The sequence below is a fragment of the Neoarius graeffei genome, chromosome 8 (assembly GCF_027579695.1).
Source record: "Neoarius graeffei isolate fNeoGra1 chromosome 8, fNeoGra1.pri, whole genome shotgun sequence".
In the NCBI taxonomy this organism is placed as follows: domain Eukaryota; kingdom Metazoa; phylum Chordata; class Actinopteri; order Siluriformes; family Ariidae; genus Neoarius; species Neoarius graeffei.
The window spans coordinates 54713918-54724432 of record NC_083576.1 but is presented as its reverse complement, the minus strand read 5'-3'; the positions used below and the strand labels follow the sequence as shown (position 1 = coordinate 54724432).

The following is a 10515-nucleotide window of genomic DNA, read 5'->3' as shown; positions in this document are numbered from 1 at the left end:
TTCTTGTAGTTTTCTTTTCCTTTAATTGTTGGTACTGCACCCTCTTTCAATATGGGCTTATAGCCAACGCTCCTCAACAGATCAGAGGTTTCGTACAAGTCTTCAGTAAAATGTGCAGAGAAGAGGAGAGACCACTTCGTACGTGTAGGTGCCCAATGTGCCTGTGAACTTCTCGCAAAACGTGTCCAAATGTTTGCAGTTTGAACATTCTTGGGCCATGAATGCAAAATAAATCCACCTTCTGTCATGTTGCTGCACCCGCCAGCAACACATCTACTTGACCTGGCAATAAATTAGCTCAAAATGGAAGCTTGAAGTTGCAGTCAGCTCTGTGTTTTAGTATAGTGAAAATGGCGATGAGACCGATAGACTTTCTACTGTGACGTCACAGATGTCAAGGTCATTCACTCAGACCGCTACCTACAACCCCGATTCCAAAAAAGTTGGGACAAAGTACAAATTGTAAATAAAAACAGAATGCAATGATGTGGAAGTTTCAAAATTCCATATTTTATTCAGAATAGAACATAGATGACATATCAAATGTTTAAACTGAGAAAATGTATCATTTAAAGAGAAAAATTAGGTGATTTTAAATTTCATGACAACACATCTCAAAAAAGTTGGGACAAGGCCATGTTTACCACTGTGAAACATCCCCTTTTCTCTTTACAACAGTCTGTAAACGTCTGGGGACTGAGGAGACAAGTTGCTCAAGTTTAGGGATAGGAATGTTAACCCATTCTTGTCTATTGTAGGATTCTAGTTGCTCAACTGTCTTAGGTCTTTTTTGTCGTATCTTCCGTTTTATGATGCGCCAAATGTTTTCTATGGGTGAAAGATCTGGACTGCAGGCTGGCCAGTTCAGTACCCGGACCCTTCTTCTACGCAGCCATAATGCTGTAATTGATGCAGTATGTGGTTTGGCATTGTCATGTCGGAAAATGCAAGGTCTTCCCTGAAAGAGACATTGTCTGGATGGGAGCATATGTTTCTCTAGAACCTGGATATACCTTTCAGCATTGATGGTGTCTTTCCAGATGTGTAAGCTGCCCATGCCACACACACTAATGCAACCCCATACCATCAGAGATGCAGGCTACTGAACTGAGCGCTGATAACAACTCGGGTCATCCTTCTCCTCTTTCGTCTGAATGACACGGCGTTCCTGATTTCCATAAAGAACTTCAAATTTTGATTCGTCTGACCACAGAACAATTTTCCACTTTGCCACAGTCCATTTTAAATGAGCCTTTAAATGAGCTTCTGGATCATGTTTAGATACGGCTTCTTCTTTGAACTATAGAGTTTTAGCTGGCAACGGCGGATGGCACGGTGAATTGTGTTCACAGATAATGTTCTCTGGAAATATTCCTGAGCCCATTTTGTGATTTCCAATACAGAAGCATGCCTGTATGTGATGCAGTGCCGTCTAAGGGCCTGAAGATCATGGGCACCCAGTATGGTTTTTCGGCCTTGACCCTTACACACAGAGATTCTTCCAGATTCTCTGAATCTTTTGATGATATTATGCACTGTAGATGATGATATGTTCAAACTCTTTGCAATTTTATACTGTCGAACTCCTTTCTGATATTGCTCCACTATTTGTCGGCGCAGAATTAGGGGGATTGGTGATCCTCTTCCCATTTTTACTTCTGAGAGCCGCTGCCAGATGCTCTTTTTATATCCAGTCATGTTAATGACCTATTGCCAATTGACCTAATGAGTTGCAATTTGGTCCTCCAGCTGTTCCTTTTTTGTACCTTTAACTTTTCCAGCCTCTTATTGCCCCTGTCCCAACTTTTTTGAGATGTGTTGCTGTCATGAAATTTCAAATGAGCCAATATTTGGCATGAAATTTCAAAATGTCTCACTTTCGACATTTGATATGTTGTCTATGTTCTATTGTGAATACAATATCAGTTTTTGAGATATGTAAATTACTGCATTCCATTTTTATTTACAATTTGTACTTTGTCCCAACTTTTTTGGAATCGGGGTTGTATATGAATCATTTTAATCATAAAAAATACAATATTAGATTTATTGTTCATGCTTAAAACTATTCCTATGCCATTCTTGAGGTCTCAAAGCATTTATAAACAAAAAGTGAGGCCATGGTCCTGCGTATCTCCTTTAAATTCCTTCGTTTCTTCAACTTTTTGTTTAGATATCTGTTACTTTGTTCTATTCCCTGGAAATATTCTTCTGCTTTTAGTTTTAAGTTGGGGTCATTTTTGAGACTGCCATGTTCTTGACGGATCTGTGTAATTTATGTCAACTCTGATGAGTATAAATCTCACACACACACTGGAGCTAGATGTTCTCATGAGAAAAAGGTGAAGGTAATTACTAGTAGATGACAAGAGCCTTTAACCGCAGGGACAACACTAGAGGGGAGAGATTACACACATTAAGAATAATGATAAGAGGACAGTGGTGTGTGGAGATGCAAATGTGCACCGTGGTCTTTGGCAATCCATATCATTATTGTTGTTGTTGTGGCTGCTGCTGCTGCTGTTTGAAGACACACATTTGCATGAACACAGGTAAAATTACCTCCAGAACAGTTTCTTTTCATTGTTAAAGACAAAGTTAAAGCAAATTTGCTCAAGACCAAAGAAGAATTCTTTCCATCTTGTGCAAAATCCAAGTTCAAAACAGCACTCTCATTACCTGTAGCCGCTTATCCTGTACAGGGTCATGGGCAAGCTGGAGCCTATCCCAGCTGAATATGGGCGAGAGGCAGGGTACACCCTGGACAAGTCACCAGGTCATCACAGGGCTGACACATAGAGACAATCAATCATTCACACCTACGGTCAATTTCAAGCCATCAATTAGCCTAACCTGCATGTCTTTGGACTGTCAGGGAAACTGAAGCACCAGGAGGAAACCCACGCAGACACAGGGAGAACATCCAAACTCCACACAGAAAGGCCCCCGTCGGCCACTGGGCTTGAACCCAGAACCTTCTTGCCCTGAGACAGCAGTGCTAACCACTACACCACCACACCCTCATTTGCTCCTTTCATATTCTTTGTCAAGGAAGGAAATTTGGTATGCATAGTACACTTGCATTTGAGGTTAAGGGAAAATGAGCATCACATGAATGGTGAACTTGAACTTACACTAAAATAACCTTCCTTTATTTAGAGGACACTTACTCCCTAAATAAGCACACTCTGGAGATGCCATCAAACACTTTTCTATTCCATTTCTCTTTTTTAAGCTCTCTTTACACCAGTCATCTCCCTAAGACTTCAAAGATGCTTGAGGTTTTATTTCATAAACTTGCAATTGGCGCTTCAGTGCTTCGTTCCCAAGACACCAGATATTGACTTTGCAAGGACATTTTGTTACACTAATAAGAATGTGGTGCAGATTCACTTGGGAGAAGGCTATAAGCATAATTAGCTCAAATCCTATTTTATATTCTTCATCTCTACTGACATTACTTAACAGGATATGTTCTTTCTCTACTTATGAATATTGCTTGCTGTTGGTAGTGTTTATTGTAGGGATAAAACAGTTACTGATTTCACAGTAAAACTGTCATTTTGGTTTAACTGTCATTAAAACTGCGGTTGATTACCACAGTTTTGAAAACCTCACGTTAAAGTCTGTCTAAAGCAAATTCAGAAATTTGTCTCTAAGCATGGGCGGCACAGTGGTGTAGTGGTTAACACTCTTACCACACAGAAAGATGGTTCTGGATTTGAGCCCAGTGGCTGATGGGGGCCTTTCTGTGTGGAGTTTGCATGTTCTCCCCGTGTCTGTGTGGGTTTCCTCCAGGTGCTCTGGTTTCCCCTACAATCCAAATACATGCAGGTTAGGCTAATTGGTGGCTCTAAATTGACCGTAGGTATGAATAATTGTTTGTCTTTATGTGTCAGCCCTGCGATTACCTGGCGACTTGTCCAGGGTGTACCCCGCCTCTCACCCATAGTCAGCTGGGAAAGGCTCCAGCTTGCCTGCGACTCTGCACAGGATAAGCGGTTACAGATAATCGATGGATGGATGGTCTCTAAGCACATTATACATATTAGAAAATAGTTGCTGAAAACATGTCAAAAGACTGTGAACAATGTAGTACTGAATTGTGGAGTTAGACCGATAAACATCACAAAATTTTCATCATTTTTGTGTTCAGAATATTTTAGGCTCGTTGACACACTGGAGCCAGATTTAGTATAATCCCTTTTAATGTTTATTTTGACTGGATAATTCTCCATGTTGTATTTTCAGGTTCATGCCTACCCACCATTATGGATCACTTCTGGTTTTCAGGAGGACAAGTTAACACATATTTCCATGGAATCATCAATATATAAGAAAATAGTGGGGATTTTTTTTTTAATCTAATGTTTTTGTTAATCTAAACATGTGCTGCTGTTTTTTTTTAAGTTCAGCTGCAATACAATTGCTCTCTGTTTTTGTATTGTGTTGCTAAACGCTAGTTGAAAATGGATTCATTCATTTTTCCTGCATGCGGTAATGAAGCGAGAGACAGATAGAGAGTTTAGCTTCACTTGCTTTTCATGGTTGTAAATATTGGTCTTGTGTCATTGTTATTAGGCTTTCAGAAGCTATTGCATGTTTGAGTTATTATTCAATCAACTCTCACCCACAGTTTTATACCCTCGCAGTTTTATAATGCCATAACCCCCAGCCTTAACCAAGGCCTAAAACGATTGAAATGTCAATTAGCTGAACAGTCGCTAGGCTAGGATAAGCCAAAAAAGTGTCAGTGCATGCAAGACGTCAGTCTTCTTCTTCTGTAAGTTTTTAAGGCAGTTGGCATCCACAAAGTTGCATTACTGCCAACTCTTGGGCTAGTTTATACCCAGTATCCATAAAATTCTTCATAGTAGTTTGTTAATATTAGAAAATCCACTTTCCCTTTCTAACTTCCATCATATAATTCCAACTTTGCTTGTTCTAGTCATTTACTATGTTACCAAAAGTTCACTGTTGCTGACTTCCTGAATATATAAAATATCTAGGCTCTTTATTCTATTCTTTATAAATATCTTGATTTTCTGACCATAACTATTAAGCTGTCATGTCTAATTGATGAACAGTAGCTTTCATGACTAATTCAATCCTTTCAGTTTTAGACTTAACTTCAGATGTTGCATTTATCACTCCTGCTGTGAAAGTAGGCATTTTCTTTTTTCTCAATCCAAATCTTCCTTATATCTCGCTTGTATTCTACATCCCTTACTATCTTTACTGCTTCTGCATATGATATCATTTCCTTTCTACTTTTCTGCTGAATCTTAACTTCACATCGCATTACTACACATCCCCAGTAAGCCACACTACATTCACTACCACAATAACAACATTTTGATGGAACTCTATTACCATGCATTCCATATTCATGGTCACCTCCACACTTAGCTGAAGACTATAAGAGAAAGAGGAGGCATGCTATGTGATCATATTCTTGACATTTAAAACATCTCATAGGTTTTGCAAAGAATGCTCTTATTGAATATCTTACATAACCAAGGTACAAACCCTTGGGAAATTCCCTGTTCTCAAACTCCACTAGAACAGATTCTGTTTCTTTTTTCTCCCTTCCTCTCATCACTTTTTTATCCACTTTATCCACTACAGACTTATGCTCCCCAGCTCTGTTTTTGAGATTTTTACTTTTTCTATATTTTTTTAACTTTCTTGCTTTTTCAACTTGTTTCTCTGAGTTACATCTTAATTAGCAAGTTCCCATCATTGAGCACTCTCACATATTTAACCTCCTCTACTTGAGCCCAAATTATGTTGGTAAGTTTTATCAAGTCTGTTTTCTTTACCCCATCCACTCCTTTGAACCTTACTACAACAATAAAGGTGGTGAGGGGTGCTATTTTAGGGGTTTTGAAAATCTCCTCATGATCCTCGCTCTCTGTTCCTCCTGAGCTAACCTCACTCTGTTTCTTTCTCTTCCTAACATTAGTTCTCCGATATTGACCTCCTACCCCTAATCACGCCTATTCACTTTCCCATCTTCCAGATATATCCCCACCCCTCTCACTCATCTCTGTGCTAATATAGCTAGCTTCATAAACCTTAGTCCCTGCCATGGTGCAGATTTAATGGGAAGATTGAGCGCTGCTACCGGGCCTATGCAAGCCATTGGCCAATACTCCAAGCTCTCACTCCCGACCTGCCACACCATGCACAGCAAAGTTTACCAATCTATCATTGCTAAACTCCTGCTAGCTCCACTCCTCTCAGAACCCTGCTCCCAAGACCTAACTTTCCAAAAGAAGGGCCTCTCACCCTCATTGGGTGTCAGTCATTTTTTGTATGCTGATTAATTAGTCTCCATTCTCTAAACCTGCGGAGCGCAGGTGGCCAAGTGGTTAGAGCGCTTGACCGCTAAGCGAACGGTCCCTGGTTCGAGCCTCGGCTCGACGGGGATCTGGGGTTCGCTCCCTGTCCACCCAGCAGTGAATGGGGACCTGGTGGAAACACTGGGGAAGTTAAAGGCGGCGAGGAAAGGAACTGGCCACCCTACCTCACTATGCCGATGGCCCAGGACAAGTGCGCTCTCTAACAGGCACTCCCCCAATGTACGAATCGTATATGGGACCCCCCTTTGCTTTGCTCTAAACCTGCGCATGTGTGTACACTGTGTGCTCGTATTACATGCACATGCATGCAAAGGTTTTTAACACCATATTTTTGGCTCCGGTTATTGGTCAGCTCCAGTCAACACTACAGTTTTAAAAAACCTTGACAGCTTGAGTTCAACTGAGTTGAAGAAGACATTCAGTGTAAAAGTTTCCAAATACCCAAGAAAGTATGGGAGTACTTCAGATTATACCAGCACCATCACGATGCATGAGCCCACCAGAAAAGGCAAAACCACTGTAAATGTTTTCTATTCCATCCATCCATCCATCCATTATCTATACAGCTGAACCATTGTGGGGAAGCTTGAGCCACAATCCCAGCTGACTTTGGGCAATAGTTGGGGTACACCCTGGAAAGATGTGCTGTCTGTTCATGTTTCTCAAATTACCATTTGTAAGGAGAGCTTTTTAATATATTTTGTCCTTGTAGCTGCTAAATACACTCATTATGAAAGCCATCATGTCATCTTCCTGTACCTTAGAATTTCCATTGAATGTGTTTGAGGAAATGTTTAAGTTAAGTTTATTTTTATAGCACTTTTAACAATAAACATTGTCGCAAAGCAGCTTTATAGAATTTTAATGACTTTAACATGAGCTAATTTTATCCCTAATCTATCCCCAATGAGCAAGCCTGTGGCAACAGTGGCAAGGAAAAACTCCTTCAGACGACATGAGGAAGAAACCTCAAAAGGGAACCCTTACTCATTTGGGTGATAACAGCCAACGTGATTATAACATTTTTAACAGTTTTAACATGAAGTCTGTTTTGTTGATGTTATAACTCTTCATTGATGTAAACTTGAGTGCAAAACTGCAGTCCTAAAGTTAGCAAGTCAACTGTAGTCCTCAGCCATAAAAGCATTACTGTAAGTGTTCAGAGCATCTTCCAAGTGTGACTTTCAACTGTCCACATGGGGCCGTCCTCCACAGGAGCGATGTGATGAGACTCCAGCCAGACATAGGGCATCAGGATGGATCAAGCAGGTCTGAGAAGCAGAAGAGGTCAGCATCTCAATCTCAGAATTGACATGTAACTCAGAGGGACAGACAAAGTTTAGGCTAGAACATCGGCTTATTCTATGTTGATTGACGGTGCCAGTGTGTGTGTGTGTGTTGGGCTTGTTGGGACATGTACCTTGTAATTATTTTATTTCTGCCATTATTTTAAACACATTTCTTTGTGTAGGGAATTTGACAAATACAATAGATAACATCTGAATAATTGTGATCAATATAATTAAAAGTGTAAGTTAAAGGAACATGAGGAATATGTCTTCATTATTACATGTTAAATATTTATGATGTATTGTTTTTTGTCCTCCTTCTCTCTTGCTCACAGTAAAAGTAAAATAGGCCTAAAATGAAATGAAATGGTCAATTTGATTTTTATGGAGGAAAATTAATCATTTAGATTAATCAACTAATTGTTAAAATAGTCAATAGATTAAAAGATAGAAAAATCGTAATTAGTGGCAGCCCTAATGTTGTGATGTTAATGTATATAGTGTTGCTAATTTTATTGCCATTTTTCAATATAAAACTGAACATGAAATGATTGGTGAAATGATTTCAGTTTGTGTATGAATGCTTTTTGAACATTTTCAGCACATTTTAATAATACTGCGATAATACCAATAACCTTCATAATTTTGGTCACTATAATTGTGATATTAAATTTTCATACCGTTTCATCTCTGGTTTATTGTATCCTTTACTCAAAGTGAAGCGGAGATACACTGATGGAGATGAAGACAAGTAAGAGTGAGTATGCAACATTGTTCCCAGATAAAATTAGAAAGGTAATTAGATCGATGTTGTGTAAAAGACATTATTTTGTCTGCAAAAACCATAATGTATATTATCCACAATAAAGACAGATAATGTCATCAGATTTACATTTAGCATAACATTATCCAACTAGTTAGTCTCTAATTATGACAGAAAATATTTGCAAAGGAGAAAGGAGTTTTAGATAGGTGTGTTTATCACTGTATTTGATAGATGTGTGGCAGTTTGGGAAAACCTGGTGTGGCTGAATTCTGGAAAACAGCCCAAATCAGTCGATCTGAAGAGATCTAAAATCTTGTTGAGTGTGCTTTTTTCATGGTTTGATCACCCCCAACCCCACACCCCCTGCCCCTTGCCTTCTTTTTCCCCTCAATTTGATTTTACCAATTGCCAGTCACTAGCTAACTTTCCCATATCCACCTATGAGGGTAGCGCAAACGTGCATTCTCCGGGACACATGAAACCTCCGCATCTTTTCAAACTGCTACTCGTGCAGTGTAACAATTCAGCTTGACACTTGAAGGAAAGAGCTATCTACCCTCTTCTGCATACATGAGTTCACAGACACCCATGATTGGTTAGTGCCACTCTGACTGACAAGGGAGAGACAGTAATGTTATCCTTCCCACCCAGAAAGGATGGCCAACTTTGCTGTCTTGTCTCCCAGCCACAGATGGCTGTGGCATTGTTGGAATTTGAACTCATCATCTCCCAATGATAGGACATACACTGTTGTGCCACTTGGGAGATTCGTTTGATTATATGTTCGATTAGTTGCATACAGTATCACAGCAAAATGGACATAAGCCTAAACACTTCAGTTTGTAATCAGATAGCAGCTGTCAAAATGTCCACGATGCTGCTGCATGATCACATCAAAACAGAGAGGAGCACATACACACATTGCACAGATAATAGCAGGCAATATTTTAAAATGTTTATAAGCTTGAATAAAAGGCACATGTAAAACAGAGATTGATGGAGTGAAAAGATGATGATGAGAGCAGCATTTTCTGAGGACTCAAAATGAAATATTCAAATGCAATTTTGGAGTGTTACAAGATTTTAAAATGTGATGAATTTAAGTGTATAAACCTATATATATATGAAACTGTCTAAATCTGAAGGGTATTCCCAGGCGGCCACTGATATACAGTACGAACAGCAGAGAAAAATGCTTTCAGTCCATCAAAAGCAGTGTGTAGGGAGATACTGTATTGATAAAACTCTGTTACCTGTTACCTATCTGCTTTGTGCCTTTGGCACAAGGCCTTCACAGAGCGCTTCCACCTCTCCCTGTCAGCTGCAACTGTTGGCACTTCATTCCAGGACTTCCAAACCACTTCGTATTGATACAACTCACAGAAAATTAAGTATCACTGGAATATGCTGATATATTGAGACAGATGAGAGAGATCATAGTAACAGATGTGTGTGACGTCTGGAACAAACAGAGTGAAAATGACAGATGGTTAAGGAAGAAGATCTTAGGCTTTGTATGTGCAGACCATAGCGCTTCAGCTGATTATGCTGATATTACACTCTGACACAATCACTAGTCTTGCTTCATCTCTCAGATAATCACGTTGTCTATAAAAAAGAAACAAAACTGTAACAGAGTTAATAATATCTTTGTTGGCCATTGTTGAGTCATCAACCCCATCGACAGAACGTGATACAAAAATGAAATGATTAAATAAGGAAAATGAAGCATTTTGTACAAACATATATTTGCTGCCCAATGCATTATCACCTTGAGTAATAACAGAGGTTAATATTGAAAGTGCTGGCGATTTGTGAAAAATGTATTTTAACATTTATTGTATTCTAATCCTCCTCCCTTTCAGCACGAATATATAGTCTCATTTTACCTGTGTTTTGCTCTTGTAATGCGAGAAACCTAGCACAGAACATTCAATCCTCGTTTTCTTTTTCAATTTACCTTTGCAGCGTCGGCCTTAAGTGCCTCGTTCCCTTGGCCTCAGCCTCCCCCTTCCTGCACCTCTCCCGACATTGGATTTTCTGTCCATTCCGAATGAATCGAGGCCCTGTTTTGTTGTAACGAGCTTTTGTCAAT

General features: G+C 39.5%; 1 long non-coding RNA gene across 1 annotated transcript; it reads right to left on the bottom strand.

Moving 5' to 3' along the window:
- Positions 1–7319: 7319 nt before the first annotated feature.
- Positions 7320–9805, bottom strand: LOC132890169 (uncharacterized). Its single transcript, XR_009655162.1, has 3 exons — positions 9674–9805; positions 8335–8386; positions 7320–7636 (listed from the first exon to the last, which is right to left on the bottom strand). It is a non-coding gene; the product is annotated as an uncharacterized LOC132890169 (long non-coding RNA).
- Positions 9806–10515: the final 710 nt, after the last annotated feature.